We start from the raw sequence: 17,216 nt of genomic DNA, 5'->3' as shown, positions 1-17,216 counted from the left end.
GTCGAAAGCTAAATCCAAGATACATAGGACCCTTAGAGATCCTTGCTAGGATCGGTCCCGTAGCCTAAAAACTTCGTTTACCCCAAGAACTTAACAACATTCATCCTGTCTTCCACGTCTCGAATCTTAAGGAGTGCTTATCCGACGAAACCCTTATGATCCCTCTCGATGAGATTGAAATCAACGAGAACTTGAACTTCATGGAAGAACTGGTCGAAATCATGGATAGAGAGATCAAACGAATGAAACAAAGTCGCATCCCTATAGTGAAGGTTCGCTGGAATACCAAGCGGGGACCTGAATCCACTTGGGAGCGTGAAGACCAGATGAAACAGAAGTATCCGCATCTCTTTCCAAATCCATGATTCGTATTCTATGTTCGAATTTTGGGACGAAATTCCCTCTAACGGGGGGATGATGTGACAACCCGAAATTTCTTCCGTCAGTTTTAACCCACCTCCGTAAATAAAAATTTAATTTTATTAAATTTTCCATCAACTTCTTGGGTTAGAAAATCAACTAAGGATTATAGTTATGATTCTATATGAGTCGGAAAAACCAAAAATCGTGCGAAAAACCTTCATTTTCTCGAAATCGACATGTTCACTGCCATGACGAGTTTACGGCAGTAAACTCGTGTACGGCCGTAAACCCGTTTACGGTCGGTGCCAGGTGGACCCCACCACCGACCATACCCCCTAACCTATAAATACAGGACCCCCACCCTCATTTGAACTTTCTTGGCCGGAAACACCCTCTTTCTCTCTCTAACCCTCTTGACCGTAAACACCAAAAAACCCTCCTTTCACCCGAAAAACGCCGGAAATCATCATTTGGCGCCGTTTAGGAGCATCTGGAACACTTTTTTGTCGAAAACAAGCACCTTTGTTCTTGAGTTTACGGTCGTAAACCCTTCAATCTTCAAAAGCCGTAAACTCATTCACGGCCGTAAACCCTGTTCACGGCCGTAAACCCAGTTCTCGGCCGTAAACTCTATTCTCGGCCGCATACCCAGTTCACGGCCGTAAACAACTCTTTAGTGGTGAAAAGCCTGTTTCCTTGATTCAACCAAGTCCCGGTAACATTCCTTAACCGAAAACAAGTGTTTACCTGACACTTTATCTTATGAAATCACTAATTTAGATAAATATATGTATTTATTGATATTAGGATTCCGTTAAGTGTCACGTGCGTCGACCCAAGGATCTTCTGGTTCAATCCTTGCAACCAACAAACAGTGAGTTCATACCCTTACACTTTTATAGTTTTTAAAACATTTTCAGAGGGGGGGATACAAGCTAAACATAAAGGTTTTCACAAGTTTAAAAACTGATGCAAATTCAACGGTTTTACATAAAACATTTCGATACTTTATCCCTTGTGTAACATGCGGAGCATAAGGGACATTTTCTAAACATAATGGCATAGTTTTTCAGATCAATACATGAACACAACTTACCAGTCAAACTATAATAGGTATAGTTTGGGGAATCCATTACCGGTTTTACAAATTCAAACTACGTACAAAGTCAAACACTTAAACTATGACATATTTAGTTTATCCATTATTACGTACAGATAACAAGAGTATCATGCGAAATAATTATTTTACGTATAATTATTTATACTCTACACCGTATACAAACGATTTCGAGCACGAGAACAACAGAACAACACGTAAACTAGTTAATACAGGATTGTGAGACCTCTCTTCATTGTACCCTTCGGGGTACTGGTAAATCCTCACCTTTAGTATAACCAGAGTCTCCTGGAGGGAGAACGTGAAATTTATGAATAGATCTATTCGGGACCGACAATCCCACACCTGAACTGTAAGCTACAGTTAGGCATGCATGCCTGGGGTGACAAATTTTGTAACGTATGACGCCTGAAGAAACTTCAAGGAGGTTCTCAGTCATATTAGTATGGTTATACGAACTCACAATAGTATACTAACCTTTGTTTATGGTATTTTCATTCTTCAATAGTTCTATTTTAATTAATAAGACTACCTACATACTACACTGGAGGGTATTCCAGGGATACAACCTTTGGTTTTATTTTAAGTAATAAAACTACCTTACATACTGACGGTAGCCAAGGTTTTCGAATAGAACAAACCTTACATCCTGGTGGTAGCCAGGGTTTTCAAACAAAACATACTCTACATATTGGTGATAGCCAGGGTTTTCAAATGAAACATACTTCACTTACTAGTGGTAACCAGGGTTTTGATACAAACGATGTTTTACTTATAATGAAAAGAAATCATTTGTACAAATTCAGTGACTAGTTTCCAATTCAAAACATGCTTATGAACTCATCAGATTTATGCTGATACGTTTTCAAAATCGCTTGTATTCTCAGGACAACGATAGACATGTACCATTGCCAACTTTTGGAGAAGACGGAGCACGTTAGAGTTGCGTCTTTTACTTTTGTTATATACTGATGTGTACGAACTATGTTTTCAAACAAATGTAAATATTCATATTGCAGTGTAATGGTTGTGTTTACTTTGATTACTATGATACGATTGTTGTGATACTACGCATGACGTCAACCGCCCCCAGATGTTTCCGCCGTTATTTATGATGGTTCGGGGGTGTGACAGTTAATGTCTCCATATCTTGAGGGTGAACACCACCGCTCCCAGCTCTAAGTCATGAGTAGGGTAGCTCGTCTCATGCGGCTTCAACTGTCGCAACGCGTAGGCTATCACCCGTCCTCTCTGCATGAGGACTGCCCCCAACCCTGTGATGGATGCATCACATAATACTACAAAATCCTCCACTCTCTCCGGGAGCATTAAAACCGGGGCCTTAGATAACCGCTGACGGAGGGTCTCAAACGCCCTCTACTGCTCAGGGCCCTACCGGAAATCCACCCCCTTCCTCATCAGATGAGTGAGGGGTACTGCAATTTTGGAGAAATCTCGAATGAATCTCCGGTAGTACCCTGCCAATCCCAGAAAACTCCTGATGTCCGAGGGAGATCTCGGTACCTCCCACTGCATGCCTGCCTCGATCTTGGCCGGGTCAACCAAAATCCCCTCCTGGTTGACGAGATGTCCGAGGAACTGGACCTCTCGCAACCAAAACTCGTACTTAGAGAACTTGGCATACAGCCGTTCTCGTCTTAGAACTCCTAACAACTCCCTGAGGTGCTCCTCGTGCTGCTCTCGGGTCTTGGAATACACCAAGATATCATCTATGAACACAATGACCGAACGATCAAGCATCGGTCTGCAGACCCGATTCATCAGGTCCATGAATATTGCCGGTGCGTTGGTGAGCCCAAATGACATCACCACAAACACGTAGTGACCATAGCGAGTCTGAAACGCAGTCTTCTCGACATCATCCTCTCTAACCCAAACCTAATGATACCCCGACCTCAAATCAATCTTGGAGAACCAAGATGCACTCAGGAGTGGATAACGGTTCTTCACCGTCAACTTGTTCAACTCCCTATAGTCAATGCACATCCGGTGCGATCCGTCCTTCTTCCTGATGAAGAGGATCGGTGCTCCCCATGGAGAACTGCTAGGTCGAATGAACTATTTGCCCAACAGTTCCTGCAGCTGTGACGACAACTCCTGCATCTCTAGCGGTGCCAACCGGTATGGCGCCTTGGCGATAGGGGCCGCACCCGGCACCAGGTCGATCCGAAACTCGACCTGCCTCTCTAGAGGTATCCCTGGCAACTCCTTCGGAAACACGTCTACAAACTCCCTGACCACAGGAACCCTAGAAACTGAAATCTGATCCCTGACCCGCGTATCCACCACATACGTTAGATAAGCCGCACACCCGTGCTGAATATATTGCCGAGCCCTGGAGGTGGAACAAAACTCTGATCCCACTCTGGTGCCCTCGCCATATACAATCAGTTCTCCCCACTTGGGGTTCGAACTACCACTCGTTGGCCTTCGCAATCTATCATGGCACCAAATCGACTAAGCCTGTCCATCCCGACAATCACGCATACTTCCCCCATGGGAATCAGAATCAAATCAATCGGGAAGGACACTCTGAAGATCTCCAACTTGCATCCTCGGTAAACCGAAGAAGCGGAAAATCCGTGTTCGTTAGCGATAGAAACTCGCAACGGACACTCTAGCTCGCCCACTGGCGCACTAAACTCCCTACTAAAAGCCTGGGATACGAAGGACCGACTCGCCCCCGAGTCAGATAGAACCAAAGAGGGCAATGAGTTTACTAAAAACGTACCTAAACACAGGTACAACAGTTAAGCATAACACAGACATAATAAATGAGATAAGGGAGAGAAACGTACCAGCAACCACATCTGGTGCTGCCCTGGCCTCCTCGGCACTAAGCTGGAAGGCACGACCCCGAGCGTTCGGAGGCTCTGCCTTAGCTGGCCTCCCGTTTGTAATCCTCAGAGTAGCCGACGCTGGAGCCAGTGCCGGCTTGGCAGCTAGAAGAGGACATTGGGGCTTCATATGGCCCACCTGCTCACAGTGATAACAAAGTCTGACTCCGGAAGCTGGAGTATGCTGTCTGCAATCCCTGGCCAAATTGCCCTGCTTGCCACACCGGTGGCACCCACTCCCTGATCGGCACGTCCCTGAATGAGCCTTTCCGCACTTTCCATAAGTGCGGCCTGGCTGTCCCCCAGTCCTGGTATCGGTGGTCTTGGACCGCTTTGGCGCCGACTGCGACTGTGCCGGGGCCTGCCACTGCTCCCTCAACTGCAGCTCGATCTCCAACTCACACCGTCTCGCGGCCTCTTGTAACTCCAGAAGAGTATCACATCGCTGGGTAGACACAAATTGTCGGATATCGGTCTTGAGCATGCTCAGATAATGGGTCATCTGAGCTTGCTCGGAAGCAAACTCTGGGCAAAACATTGCCCTCTCAGTGAACATACGGGTGATCTATGTCATCGACTCCCCATCCTATCTCAGACTCAAAAACTCATGAGCTAATCGTTCCCGCTCAACCCTTGGAATGTATTGGGCGCAGAACATATCCCGGAACCGCTCCTAAGTAACAACAACTCCCTGCTCATCAGAATACGACCCTGTCATCAACCTCCACCAGTCCTTGGCCCCGAGCCTGAGCAGGTTCAGGACATATCTGACCTTCAGGTCAGAAGGACATGAACATGTAAAGAAACATCCTTCCACATCGGAGACCCATCACATAGCCTTGATGGGGTCCTGGGTCCCATAAAAAGTAGAGGGCTTCGTGTTGTCGAACTCCCTATACTAGAAGCCCCGACCTGCTCCTACTCCACCTCCTACCACTATTACAGCTGATGTAGCTGCCGCGACAGCTGTCTCCGCAAGGGCAGCGTATCTGTCATCAAAGTACTCAATCATGGCAGACTTAATAGTCCCAAACAACGCCGATACTACCTTCCACACCTACCCATATTTGTCTCAAGTACATCACCACAACACCCTAACAATATACATAATCATAGCGGGCGCTCAATCCGCAGTCCTAGAGGAATGCTAAAAATCTAATAACTGGCCACCCGGCCTCTCACAACCCACCCATCCATTAGACTTCCACCACCTATGCAGCGCTAGTGTATACTAGCCATACATAATGTTGGACCCCATAGACTTTCGAATATCCGATCCTACCCTAAGCCCTAATCAAGAGAACAGAACATAAGGCCAAATCAACATTCTCAGGCTATAAGATCATAATTATGTGCAGTCATGATCCATACACAAGTAACTACAGTAATGATGTCAATCTCATATAAAGAAAACCCTAGGCTAGCAGGCATTATGTAATCAGGCAATACTATCATACGATTCCTGAAGATTCCTAGCCTAGCACTAGCATGCTGTTCTAACATATCACATAATCAATTATTGTATGGTATTTTGGGGTCTACTTACTGGCTTTGGTTGATCGTACACCCTACATCCTCATTTACTTATTTTGAAAACCATTTAAAACCATTTTGAAAATCTTTCCTCGATTTGAGATTGGATTTACACGAATGTTCCTCCAATTCACTCAAACCAAGGCTCTGATACCAACTTGTAACACCCATAAAATTCAAGCCAAATTTAAACTTTTCAAAAACACTTTAAATCAATAATCATTACAACTTTGTTTCCAAAATAGTTTATATCAGAGTTTTCCCAACAATCATAACAAAAGCTGAGGAGCTGTACGATCACGCCTTAGCTTTGCCGCGATCCCCCGATGTACCTGAAACAATAAACTGAAACTGTAAACCCGAAAGCTTAGTGATTTCCCCCAAAATACCCATACACACAACAATACACATAGAATCACAAACAACATACTATGAGTCCAATCAACCATCGGGTTGGAATACCCCAGGCTCACAACCAACAGGTTGGAATGCCAACATACTATGGGTCCAATCATCCTCGGGATGGAATACCCCAGGCCCACAACCAACAGGTTGGAATGCCCACATACTATGAGTCCAATCATCATCGGGATGGAATACTCACGGCCCACAACCAACAGGTTGGAATGCCCAGGTCTATTGGCCTCCGCACAAAGCAGATAAGCCTCAACCGCCAAACAAATATGTGCACATATATATAACAGATAATCACATAACAGTCTATAGATAACAACTAATCTACCGGATCATACCACATGGCACATAATACAATCCTATCTACAAGGATACCGATCTAACAGATCAACACATACCACGTAATATTATCCTACCCTCTAGGATACTGATCTAACAGTTCATACGAACATAACATAACCAGATCTGAAGTTACAACTTCAGATCTTAGCTCAAACATAAGAAGCCTTTCATAACACCCATCCAAAAGAGGTTTTTGATGAACATAAGCCAAAGAGAAAAGTCTAATACCTTCAAGAGAATGGTCACTGATGTAGATCTTGGATCCCACGAGTCCTTGCTTCTACTTGCTTGATTTCCCAAAGTGTTTCCTTCTCCAAAATTCCTCCTTCAACCTTGAACACACCAAAAGAACACACACACTCGATTTAGGGTTTGAGAGGGACAAGAGGCAGTAAAGGGGAGGCTGGGGGAGGCCAATTATCCTTTAAATAGGGTGAAATGCCCCGAAATCTAGGGTTTCATCTGCCAGCTCCTACTCGTCGAGTCCACTCTTGGACTCGGCGAGTAGATCATTAAAACACGCGGACCAACCCGCTACTACTCGACGAGTAGGGTAGCCAACTCATTGAGTAGACCCAAAAACCAAAAAGATTCATACATAAATCAATACCTGAGAAGGGGGTGTTACAGTTTTTGTGGAAATCACCATCATCTTTGTTTGTTCATCTAGGTAATTGACTCCCCTCTTTCTATAGTTGCAGTTGTAAGTTTGTAACAACTTCAAATGGTGAATCGAATAGGCAGAGCAAGTAATGTCGGTAAGTAATGTAACACCGTAAATTTCAAAACAATTTTTCATTTAAAAATAATCGTTTAATTCTTAAAAACATTATTCTTAAAATCTCATTCATAATCGAATTACAAAACATAACTCCCTTTTCACTTGCATAATAAACCAGGATCCTCAAAACATGACTCTTTCTCTGGTGTGTACACTCGAGCCGGTGCCGTCCCGTGATCCTGAGAGAAACCTGAAACACATAACACAAAACACTGTAAGCACGAAGCTTAGTGAGTTCCCCAAAATACCACACATAACACATATTAGCCACTCGAGGCTATAACTCTGTGGGTCCGTGGACCCTACTCTGTGAACCTTCCGGTTCTAACTCTGTGAACCTTCCGGTTCTAACTCTGGGAACCTTCCGGTTCTAACTCTGTAAACATGCACATCATAAATCACATAGAAATAATGTAGTACAACACATAACATACATAGCATACAAATACTCTGTCACATAACTCTGGTTACCTACTCAAGGTAAAGTATAGTGAGAAGACTCACCTGGCAATCAGAAAGCAATTATCTGCACATGCGAACCTCGGACTCGCCACCGCCTAACACATAAGGCAATTATCTCTAATTAATGCTCGAAGTCCCAACTCTAATCAACCGGCGATTACTCTTTCCCTCTCTAGGCAGGTAATGGGTAAAAGACCATTTTACCCCTCCCTGACCTCTATTACCTATGTTGACCAAAACTCCTAAAGTCAACATAAGACAACTCAAGTCAACGGTCAACACTGACCAGACTCGGCGAGTACACAAGAGTGACTCAGCAAGTCCATGCGGGTTCTTTAAATCGTTTTTAAACCTCTTAGACACGACGAGTTCCCTCTCCACTGAAGGCCATAAGGGCCTTTAAATAGGTCCCAAACCCGGACAATTAGGGTTTTCCTTGACAGCGCCGACTCGGCGAGTCCAAATACCCGACTCGTCGAGTCCCTTCATTAAACTGGTCCCCAGAACGCGATCCTACTCGACGAGTTGAGGCGTCAACTCGCCGAGTCTCCTCATTCCCCAATATAAAATACTCAAATTCCCATACCTGGATATCCGAATGTTACAATTCTCCCCCACTTGAATTAGATTTCGTCCCCGAATTTACTCCTGAACCACCGAAAACTAAAATCATTAACCTGAATGGCACCACCGAAATGATCCTCATACCGCCCGGATATCTTTCTCTAGAGACATCCAAAATCACATGGAACCTCCAAAACAAAGTCTAAACCAACACTTTTGTCGCTAGAAATACGCCTTCCCAATAACCGGAAACTCTAGTGGCCTGAACCGCCTCCAGACCGCCTACTCGAGTGATCACCATGATAATTTTTCCTCGAATAACAACCCTGCTTTCTCACTGGTTTTCCGATTCTCATACGACCATCTCCAACAACCGACTATCTCTCCACCAAAACTGATCATGCCATAACTGACGAACCCCACCCCTGCGAATAAAAGGGTTCACACTCCATCGGGGCACATCTTCTAAAACTGCTATCAGAAACCATCCGAACAAAAATCCCGACACTCTGCCCTTAGACACAGAAGCATAACCATGCTTGCTCAGAAGTGTCCTCAACATCTCATTCATAAGCCTTTGCTCCAAATTCCATATCTCTTTTAACACCACACAAGGTCTGACCTCAGCCCCAAAAATTGAACCTCCACATTTACCCATAATCATGATCCAAAATGTCTCACTGAATTCCTCCTCGCATCAACTATCTCAGCCTAATGGCACACCAGTCACGAAATCCTCATTAACTCATACAAGGACTGCAACCCAACCGAAGATCAACTCAACCCCGACCTCGGATGTTAGTTGCGTACATCTCCTATGCATCTCGTGATATCTCTTGCACCTGAGTACTGACCTATACAGGTATCCGACGATAACACTACCTCCCATCCGAGAATTTACCTCAGAAGTCTAGAATCTCATCTCGTTATCCTCCCACTATCAAAGCCAAACTCAACTCAAGAGTTTGGGTCCGACCCAAAGTTGAAACCTCGTGTCCCAATAAAACATTAGTCTCATGACTCACCCTACACCCTGCGCGAATACCATTTCCCAATTTCCTCATGCTGCGACAAACACAACTCAACTCAACTCAAAATATTATAATTCCCGAGAGAGAAGGAAACCCCCGTCTCGCCCCTCACCTAACCACCAAGCTCCAACAACTCGATACTAGGCTACTCGAGCCTAAAACTCCTCTGCATCATACTCTGATTGGAGAACACTTCATCATCACACTCTCTTTCCGCCTAGAATACTACGGCTCCTCAACATCTCCAAAAACTTCTGACCAGTGAGTACTATGGCTCCCCGTAGCATCACAACACCCTCTAACCAGTGAATACTACAGCTCACCGTAGCATCACAACATCCTCTAACTAGTGAATACTACAGCTCCCCGTAGCATCACAACATCCTCTAACTAGTGAATACTACAGCTCCCCGTAGCATCACAACATCCTCTGACTAGTGAATACTACAGCTCCCCGTAGCATCAGAACACTCTCTGACTAGTGAATACTACGGCTCCCCGTAGCATCACAACACTCGCTCCCAATACCCCATAATCTAATTCTCATATCACACCACACTATGTCCACTAGCTCATGCTCCGCGGACTATCATAGTTGTCTACACACACTTGCCCCAATTATGCATCATAAATTATGACGACAATCGTCATAATAAAATACCTCTTTCTTCAGAAAATCCACATTCTTAAATAATCCTTCCTGATGACAACTCCCAAGGCTACCACTGGAACCGTAGATACTTGATACACCACAAGTCGTCTCAACTCCAGATTCTCGAATAACTCCGAAATCAAGATATCATACCTGGATACCTCAGAACACCCTAACAGAACATCACAAGATCCTACCACAACCACTGATCTCCTGCCCCAAGCATCATATAGATACAATAATACATTTCCTCTTAACCCCATAATCAGATCTTCATTTTTCCCGATGCGCAACTTCGATGTATCCAAATACTCAATTGGAACACGAGAAAACGCTAACGCTATGGAATACGTTGATAATTCTCCTAACCCCCTTTTTCCTACTGCTCAAAATCCAACAAGAATACGCATACCGACCCGGGAGTTGGCCGCTCAATCATTCTCTACCTACTTGCAATGACCCTGACCACTACCAGGTTCCTGACCACTGACCATTTGCCGTGGAGACATTCATCCTTCTCAAACAAGTACTTCCTGCATTAGCTCACTCTGACCCTTTCCCCGATCACCAATAACTCTGGTCTCATGAATTCTTACCGCAGATCTCTATACCCCGCTTATAACCGCTCTTGACAAATCTCTGCTTTCTTCCATACGGTACCCGGTTCTCCCCCACTTGGGGTTCAAACCATCACCAATTGGCACACAACCATCCCACAAACTATTTTCACCAGCAAAATTGCACCTGCCCCTGGAAAGTGCTACGCAACGTCCGATAATCCCTTTAAGGAAATCAATCGATCTCATATACTCTGAACCTCAGATTAAATCCTCAAGAACTTCTCGTCACGACTGCCTCTAGTCGTTCCAAGTCTCATACCAATCCAATACCAAACAACTCAACTGTCCAATAACATCACTGACTCATAGACTGAACCACGAAATCACCATACTCCCCCACCTCGACTCATCAACCAACGTTCCAACACATGGATCATCCTAAGAACAAGGACCCACTTCCATATTCAATACCCAACATAGATAGAAAAACCACTGCACTGATAAACTCGACTAGACTCCCCACTGATACCACTACAATACGCCCTACTATACTCAAATAGGTGCAACGTGGTCCTCGACTATCTCAGTTCCAACTGACTATCTGCTCATGGTAAATCACTGCCTCGCGGCACACATCCTACCTGATACTCTGGTGGAAAATCATCATCAATGACAACCTGCAGGGTTTACCCCCAAAACTTAAACATCATGCCTCTCATGTTTCGCACACGAACATAAATAGCACCACCCAGGTCATAGAAGGTGACATCTCCTCTATCGACTGATTGCTCAAGTCAGACCGAAATTCTCCCCTCCCTCTGACTCCTTACCAAAATACTCTGAAAGGCTCTCGACCTCCCTCTCAAGGGACGCCTCTTCGTACTCAATCATGGCCCACAGGCCTAAAACCCATAACGTCCAATCTCTACCTCATCAATCATGACCGGATAACCGGAGAACCACAAGCATCATTCACTACGAACCATGGTACTCATCCCATGACATCTCTTCTTAATATGCTCCGGTGTATGGTACCCGAACCATAGCATCACTCCTCCATCGGCTCCGATGTATGGTACTCGAACCATAACATCACTCCTCCATCCGCTCTGATGTATGGTACTCGAACCATAACATCACTCCTCAATCCGCTCCATTGTATGGTACTTGATCCATAACATAACTCCTTAATCCGCTCCGATGTATGGTACTCGAACTATAACATCACTCCTCAATCCGCTCCGATGTATGGTACTCGAACCATAACATAACTCCTCAATCCGCTCCGATGTATGGTACTCGAACCATAACATCACTCCTCAATCCGCTCCGATGTATGGTACTCGAACCATAACATCACTCCTCAATCCGCTCCAATGTATGGTACTCGAACCATAACATCACTCCTCAATCCGCTCCTTAGAACCTTCAGAACACTCCCTGTATCAAGTATGGGTCCTCTGCTTTCAGTAGTACGGGCCCATACTACCTGCCACATCTACCCATACTTTCCACACGGACTATCTTGGAGCTCCTAAGTAGCTACTCGGCCTTCTCGTTCACCAATCCCGTCGCGCGTGATCGCTCCCCAGCGAAATTCTCTACTCTGCTAGCGCACTCATCTGGCTAAGGTTACTCCCTAGGCTCTTCCTAGATTCCCACACTTCTCTGCCATCAGCTGCTAAAGAACTCCTAATGATTACAGCCATCTACCTCCTGAATATCGTCATATTCACTTAATAGCTGACTCCCATCATTGAGAGCTCCACAAAGCACGAAGCAAGCAGCATTCGGGCATTGAAGCGTCCCCTTCAGCACGAAAAACCTCCTTAGGTTATTATCCACTCGCTTTCCTCATACGTGAAGGATATCACTACACTCTAACAACTCCGCCCCACGTGGGCATCTGGCTACCCTCTCGGCAAGCTCCTCATATGCTCATATAGATACCTCTTCCATATTACTCCTCTAATCGAATCCCTTAAAAAGATTCCTGCTGGACACTCTCACTCAGCACATACTCGAAAGCACATCACATATAACAGCAACCCTAGGCTAAGGCATCACAAATCAGGCCACTCTAGTCCTAAGATATGAATTGCCTAGCCTGTCTCTAGCATGCATAATATCTCATAAAATGTATCACAAATATCTCATAACACAAAATAAGGGTGTTTTGGGAAATCACAGTTCGGGCTCTGGCTGATTGTACACACTTCTCTTTTTGCTTTTTCTTTGAAACTCTTATTCGCTTTATAAAAACACATTTCTTTTTGAAAAATTGTCTTAAATCCTCAGTTTGAGTCCAGATTTACCCGAAGGTGCATCCGAATCCCTCAAACCAAGGCTCTGATACCAACTTGTAACACCGTAAATTTCAAAATAATTTTTCATTTAAAAATAATCGTTTAATTCTTAAAAACACTTTTCTTAAAATCTCATTCATAATCGAATTACAAAACATAACTCCATTTTCACTTGCATAATAAACCAGGAACCTCAAAACATGACTCTTTCTCTGGTGTGTATAATCGAGCCGGTGTCGTCCCATGATCCTGAGAGAAACCTGAAACACATAACACAAAACACTGTAAGCACGAAGCTTAGTGAGTTCCCCAAAATACCACACATAACACATATTAGCCACTCGAGGCTATAACTGTGTGGGTCCGTGGACCCTACTCTGTGAACCTTCCGGTTCTAACTCTGGGAACCTTCCGGTTCTAACTCTGTAAACATGCACATCGTAAATCACATAGAAATAATGTAGTACAACACATAACATACATAGCATACAAATACTCTGTCACATAACTCTGGTTACCTACTCAAGGTAAAGTATAGTGAGAAGACTCACCTGGCAATCAGAAAGCAATTATCTGCACATGCGAACCTCGGACTCGCCACCGCCTAACACATAAGGCAATTATCTCTAATTAATGCTCGAAGTCCCAACTCTAATCAACCGGCGATTACTCTTTCCCTCTCTAGTCAGGTAATGGGTAAAAGACCATTTTACCCCTCCCTGACCTCTATTACCTATGTTGACCAAAACTCCCAAAGTCAACATAAGACAACTCAAGTCAACGGTCAAATCTGACCAGACTCGGCGAGTACACAAGAGTGACTCGGCGAGTCCATGCGGGTTCTCTAAATCCTTTTTAAACCTCTTAGACACGACGAGTTCCCTCTCCACTCGTCGAGTTACTCGGCAACGAATCGTGGGGCAACCCCGACTCGACTCGTCGAGTCTGCCTATGGATTCGGCGAGTTGCTCCCATGACAACCCTCATATGACCTTCTGAGGTCAGATCTGCTTCACCAAACCATAGATCTTACTCCCTCAAAGCCAATAACCACAAAAAGGTCGAACCTTGGGCACTCATGCAAGGTTCTACAAGCTCATTTGGGTGAAACCCTTCATTACATAACAACCCTAGCTCAAAACTCCAAATAGAATGCATAAAGTAGGATGGAAGGGACTCTCTGGACCTCTTTGGGTCCAGATCTATGGCTTCACACTCAAAGGGACACTATACTCCACAAATCAAGCCATAAAAGAAGCCAGAAAACCCTAAAATCACCAATCTTACCCAAAACAGAAAAGGGAGAACGATTTCATACCTATATGGTGAAGATGCAAGCTCAGAAGCTTTGAATCGACACCCCCCTTGACCTCCCTTTGCTGGAAATGACTACTCCATTGCACAACCACCTCAAGAATGCTCCAAAATGGCTCTTCTTTACTCTCTCATCTCTCTGGTTCGATAGGAGTCTCTCAAAGGTGTAGGTGGCCGCCACTGAAGGCCATAAGGGCCTTTAAATAGGTCCCAAACCCGGACAATTAGGGTTTTCCTTGACAGCGACGACTCGGCGAGTCCAAATACCCGACTCATCGAGTCCCTTCATTAAACTGGTCCCCAGAACGTGATCCTACTCGACGAGTTGAGGCGTCAACTCGCCGAGTCTCCTCATTCCCCAATATAAAATACTCAAATTCCCATACCTGGATATCCGGATGTTACAAGTAAAGAAGATTTTCTCTAACTATACAAGAAGATTTTTTTTACTTGTAATTTGAAATTTTGTTCTAATGATGTCTTTTTTTTAGGGTTTTGATTGAACAATGGTGGCCACGAGAGGTTAAAATAAAAAAATTATGTGTTGAAAGGTAATGATATTCATTCCCGATGTTTTAATTTGTTTTGATTCTAATTTTCCATTCTCTTATTTTCGGCTATCATAGTTTAAGTTTTTTTTTTTCATTTCCTTTCCCCGGTTTGATTTCAATTTTCCAACCTGGGATTCGATTTATCTTGGGATTAGCATAGCTTGTGGGTTTGTAATTTGTTGGAAAATATCTTTATGTATCTTGAGATTAGAAATTAGGGTTCTTAGTCATTTTCTTTTGTCATTCCATTCATTTTTTATTTCATTCTATCCAACCAAATTGGTTTTTGAGTTTCTGACAAAAAATTGATTATTTTTACCATATTATTATGCTTATATAAGTGGTTTGTTTTTGTATATTTTTGTGTAGGCAAAGAAGAAAATGAGATATTTTGTTCTTGGATGTTCTATGGTTAGCTCTTTGATATTTAATGTATGTTTTATGAAAAAGTTTCAAATGATCTTATGTTCAAGGATGAAAATACCCTTATAGAATTATGAAATCTCACTATGCTTATTTATTGTTTCATTGATAGAATGTATCATCTGATAATGTGAAGAAGATTCCGTTAACACTTAATGTTGGTCAAGTTGCATCCAACATATGTTTAGCAACTGAATCAAAGCTTGCTACTGCTTCACCAATAACAAAAGGTAATTTTTTTCTTATCTTTTATTAGGTAGGTTGCACCTTGAATTTTATAGATAATTAAGTCTGTTGACCCTTTTTGGTCTTGGATTTGGACCCAAGCTAGAAAATAAACTTAAGTACACACAAGAAATTTGCTCAGGGGTAATTTTGGGAAAAGAGCTTGTAAATGCCCTTGCTAATGTTCTCAATCCTGTTTGGTCATCCTTTTTTACTAACTTTTTTACCCTTCTTGGGCCCATTTGTTACATGTTTAAGTTTATGCTTCAGGGGTATTAGCGGAAGAAGTTGAAAAGATTGATGCAACATATAGTGATGTGCTTACAACAAATATATTGGATATAGAACAATGCAAAGAATTGAAAATGGGTTCATATCTTGGTGTTGTTGCTTCTGCAAATCCCCCAAAATTTATCCATTTATGTTATAAACCTCCAAGTGGTTCCATTAAAACCAAGCTTACTTTAGTAGGAAAGGGGTTGACTTTTGACAGGTGATAATAATATTCTCTTATTTTGTTTTCAGATGTTATTAGTTAGAGAATGTATATTTAATATTTTCTTCTAAATGTGACATTTCTTTGTTATTTTTTTGTTTGCATGGTGGCTACAACATTTAGAGAGGACCTGGTTGTTTAATTGAGCTGATGAAATTTGATATGGGTGGCTCTGCAGCGATTTTATGTGCAGCAAAAGCCCTTGGTTAAATTAAACCGCTTGGTGTAAAGGTGAGATGATATGTTCTAAAGAAAATTTATAAAAAAGATAGGAGTTAATAGGAAAATCTATAAAAAAAACTTACCTGATAAGGACAAGTTTCTTCCTTCTTTTCCCATTAATTTCTGTATGGATAGTGTTGAATGGTAAATAGTAAGTGTTGTATAATGTATACACAAAGTTTTTTTTTGGATTGAATGAAGTGTCTTAATGTGAATCCTTTAAGTAAAAAAGTAATAACAACTTTTTATACCTGTGATATATAACTTGGCTTATAAATTATGGTATCACATGTTCATTTTATTGTAGCAGCTTGTGAGAACATGATAAGTGGAACTGGTATGAATCCTGGAGATATATTGAAAACCTCAAATGAAAGACAATTGTGGTACACATTTACAAAAAAAAATCATGAAATTTGATAAATCATAACAAAGTATAATACAATTATGAAGTTTGAAATTCCCATCTTGTATATATAATTGAAATTTTTTATTGAATCTTTCATGTTAATGTAGGTTAACAACACTGATGTTGAAGGTGGACTTACACTTGCTGATGCTTTAGTGTATGCTTGTAATCAAGGAGTAGACAAGGTAACTTTTACTATTCAGTTACATCTTTTATTTGGTTAAAATTGGGTACCTTTTTCAAAGTATAATATCCTAATAAGATTTTTTGTAAAGTATAATGCTAGAATTTGGTAAAATTTTCAAAATACAATGTTTTAATAAAAAAAATATGCAATTACAATGTTGTAATAGTAAAAAATGAAAGTCGAATGCTAAAATATACAAAGCAATGAAAAGTACATTGGTGACATGGCATATTCCATAATTTCCTCATATTGTTGTTTTGGCAACTTTGACTAGAGCTTATGTGGTTGCTCTTGGGCCCTCAATTGCACGTATACATGAATACATTGATAACATAATTTGGGATAAAAAAAAGGATATATAAAAAAAGGAGTAAATTACTAAAATAGTCCTTATGGTTTGGTCAAA

General features: G+C 42.5%; 1 pseudogene; it reads left to right on the top strand.

Annotated features, from left to right (window-relative positions):
- Positions 1-17,216, top strand: part of LOC145089338 (leucine aminopeptidase 2, chloroplastic-like) — a 29,355-nt pseudogene that overhangs the window by 11,643 nt on the left and 496 nt on the right.

Source organism: Lactuca serriola, chromosome 2 (assembly GCF_051521515.1).
Source record: "Lactuca serriola cultivar US96UC23 chromosome 2, Lser_US96UC23_V15, whole genome shotgun sequence".
In the NCBI taxonomy this organism is placed as follows: Eukaryota; Viridiplantae; Streptophyta; class Magnoliopsida; order Asterales; family Asteraceae; genus Lactuca; species Lactuca serriola.
This window is presented reverse-complemented; position numbering and strand designations above follow the sequence as displayed.